At 37.4% G+C, this 3,761-nt stretch overlaps 1 pseudogene; it reads left to right on the top strand.

The window, feature by feature from the left end:
* Positions 1-1,992: 1,992 nt before the first annotated feature.
* LOC138924891 (olfactory receptor 2T27-like) lies at positions 1,993-2,946 on the top strand (annotated as a pseudogene).
* The last annotated feature ends 815 nt before the right edge of the window (positions 2,947-3,761 follow it).

Below are 3,761 nucleotides of genomic sequence, written 5' to 3'. Positions count from 1 at the left end.
ATTCCTATTTGCCTCAATTCTAGGCTCCTTGAAGGCAGAGACCACATCTTGTACATTCTTTTAGATCTCTTCAGAACTTAATACTTTAACTCATGCAGTGTGCCCTGGGAAATGTATGTGGAATGAATGAATTGATATCTATTTAGGATTATTGCAAAACCATATAGAGTGATCATACTGTCACTTGTTAACTGGAGCCATGTGCCTCTGAGAAAGTCTCTTAACCTGTTTAAATCTCATTAAATAGATAAAGCAGTGGCATAGTATTTAATAGGTTTGTTGGGGAAAGTAAATCAAATAAGACATGAAAAACTAAGCACTCTGCTATTAATGTGTTCTTACTACTATTTGCAGGTGAATGCATATAGAGGTAATTCCTTTACTTTTTCTAATTTGCTTTTACTCATGAATTTTTTGCTCAATTATTTCTAGTTCATTTTGTGTTCAATTCTGGGGGACTTGGTTTGATGGAGCAATGTGGAGCCATCGTATCCTGGAAAAGGGACGCTCCCAAACGAATGATGCCCAGTAGAAATCTGATGGACGCCACAGGGGTGATTTTAAATTTCATAGTAGCCAAATTATAAATGTAAAAAGAAACAGACAAAAATAATTTTAATCTATGTTATTAAACCAAATATTATCTATTTAGCATGTAATCAATATAAAATTTTAATGAGATATATTGCATATGTTTTTATCAATATAAATATTTAATGAGTTATGTTGCATACTTCTTTTATACTGTCTTTGATTCTTAATGCAATTTGCACTTAGAGCACATCTCCCTTCAGAACAGCCTTTTTTCAGGTGCTCAACAACCTCATGTGGCTTCCAGCTACCATACTGGACAGTGCAGATCTATATGATGCTGATATAAACTGTTTGTCCAAATAACCTACCAGTTTATAACTGTAGTAATCTTATTTAACTAAATAGCTATCTATGCATAATTAAACTTCAGGTTTAAGCAGAAATTTTCCTCTTTGGGAAGACAATGCTCTATAGTATTATTTAAATCAGTTTTTTCCTTCTTTTTTCTATTAGAAACTTATTCATTAGTTTTTGCTCCCATCTCACTAATCATAGTAATACGGTATGTTATTAATCAGCAGTTTTCTGCTAAAAGAAGGAAAGTAAACACCACTTTATCCTAAACACTTTTTCCTTTGATTGTCTTCTTTCTCCTAATTCTTAGATCGTTTCTCAGAGCTCAGAGCTCTTGTATTTTATTTTTCAACATGAAATCATTATTTTCAAATATCCAACACCTAATAAATATAAGCTAAACACTCAAATTTTACAATGTACAAGTGAGTCAAGAATGTTGTAAATTAGGTAAAATCTGTCAAGGTCATTATCATTTCATAGGCAAAATGTATACTCTTGATCAGCGGTTTTCAAACTGAATTTCCAGTGTGAGAACTAGAGCCTCATGTTGGGAGAAAAGTGTATGGTAAGGATCCCCTCCCTTCCTTACCCACCACTCTATCTCCATTCAATCAAACAAGTTGTATATTAACTGTTTTATGTGTATCTTCCTCAATGAAAGATTATGCTTGAGCAAAAGTGAACAAACAAATTAATTAATTAATTAATGTTCTTGAGCCAAAGGACATAAAATTGTTTCATCATGACATCTAAATTAAGAATAGTCAGCAAGTCAAGAATATCATCCTTGAGTGAATGGTGTGACATAACATAATTCTGCTGAAGATGTTCTTCCAGAAATTAAAAATTCTGAGATTCATGAATGGATGTGGATCATACTTAGAACCCAAAGGTAAAAGGCTAATTTCACAAAGCAACCCATTAACTGGAATCAACCACAGTAAGTATTAGAAAAAGGAGGAAATTGCACAATGAGATGTGATTAATTTGCCTTGATTTGTGCAGGGCCACACCGTAAGGTTTTAATAAAATCAAATATTTATCTTTTGTGTCCAGCTTTGCCCATCATATCCATCTCTCTTTTGTGTAACCTATAGAACTATGGAGTGGGGCAATTAGTCCATGTATGCTGAATTTCTCCTCCTGGGCTTGTTCAGGAATTCCAGTTTCCCTTGGCTTCTCTTTGCCATCATCCTCCTGGTCTTTGTAATCTCCATAGCCAGCAACAGTATCATGATCATTCTCATCCACATGGACCCCCGCCTCCACACCCCCATGTACTTCCTGCTCAGCCAGCTCTCTCTCACGGACATCCTGTACATTTCCACCATTGTGCCCAAGATGCTGGTTGACCAGATGGTGGGCCAGAGGGCCATTTCCTTTGCAGGATGCACTGCCCAGCACTTCCTCTACTTGACTTTGGCAGGAGCTGAGTTCTTCCTCCTAGGACTCATGTCCTATGACTGATATGTTGCCATCTGCAACCCACTGCACTATCCTGTCCTCATGAGCCACAAAATCTGCTTGTTGATTGTGGTGGCAGCTTGGCTAGGAGGTTCCATAGATGGCTTTCTGCTCACCCCAGTCACCATGCAGTTCCCTTTCTGTGCCTCTCGGGAAATCAACCACTTCTTCTGTGAGGTCCCTGCCCTTCTGAAGCTCTCCTGTGTGGACACATCAGTGTATGAGACAGCCATTTATGTATGTTGCATCATGATGCTCCTCATCCCTTTCTCTGTTATCTCAGCCTCTTACACAAACATTCTCATCACTGTTTATAGGATGAGTGAGGCAGAGGGAAGGCAAAAGACAGTGGCCACTTGTTCCTCACACATGGTGGTTGTCAGTCTCTTCTATGGGGCTGCCATGTACACCTATGTGCTGCCTCACTCTTACCATACCCCTGAGCAGGACAAGACTGTGTCTGCCTTTTACACTATCCTGACTCCCTTGCTCAATCTACTCATTTATAGCCTTAGGAACAAGGATGTCACAGGGACCCTACAGAAGGCTCCAGGGAGATGCTTGTGCTCAGGAAGGGTAATCACCTTCTAAAGAAACTGCATTTGCTGCTAGAGATTTGAACAAAAGGATACAGGAGTTTATCATCACTTTTGGACTTAAATATTCTCCACCTGGAAAATTAATGTAACTCATATGCCAGCTATTGTGAGGTGTTCTTGGGATTTGGAAGATGACTGTGGGATTTTGAGGATATGGTCATTTTTTGAAAGGTGTGAGCGTTCTGAACAATGGGCAATTTTGGATGGAAGGGGAATAAAGTTTGGGTTTCAGTAGTCACCCATCTGTTTCCCATAAAGCATGCTTACCACTGGAGACCATACAGTTTCCTGTTTGTTGCTGTGGTCAGTCACAGCAAAGAAATACTCATCTTCAGCTCCTTCTCCTACTTTTCACCAATGTCTCTCTTTAGACGCTCTACAAATTGACCACTTCTAATATATAAACTTGTAAAATATTATTTTGATTGTATTTCAAATGTTATTTCAATATTTACTTGATTTTTTCTACAAATGGTACTTCTGGTCATCAAAAACATTGAATTCAATCAAGCCAATATTGAGATCATAACTATTGAAAAAAATTGATTTGACTCTATCTAACTTTCTCAACGGAATTTCATCATAATGGCTTGTAGATACAATATTATACATCAAATTTTGGAGGATATCTTCACATTTATGTTTTCCCTACAAGATTTTGCTAAGCTCATTCCAGAAGGAAGGATTCAATGTAAAAATAAATGTAGTTTTGAGGCATTGATAAATATGGATGGCTCCTACGTTTTCTACCCCTCATATTCCAACTTCCTAATATAATTTAAGAGAAGTAATCAGGACAGTTTTAAA

This window comes from Equus caballus, chromosome 6 (genome assembly GCF_041296265.1).
Source record: "Equus caballus isolate H_3958 breed thoroughbred chromosome 6, TB-T2T, whole genome shotgun sequence".
Taxonomy (NCBI): Eukaryota; Metazoa; Chordata; class Mammalia; order Perissodactyla; family Equidae; genus Equus; species Equus caballus.
The sequence above is the reverse complement of the archived record's forward strand: the minus strand, read 5'-3'. Positions and strand labels throughout refer to the sequence as shown.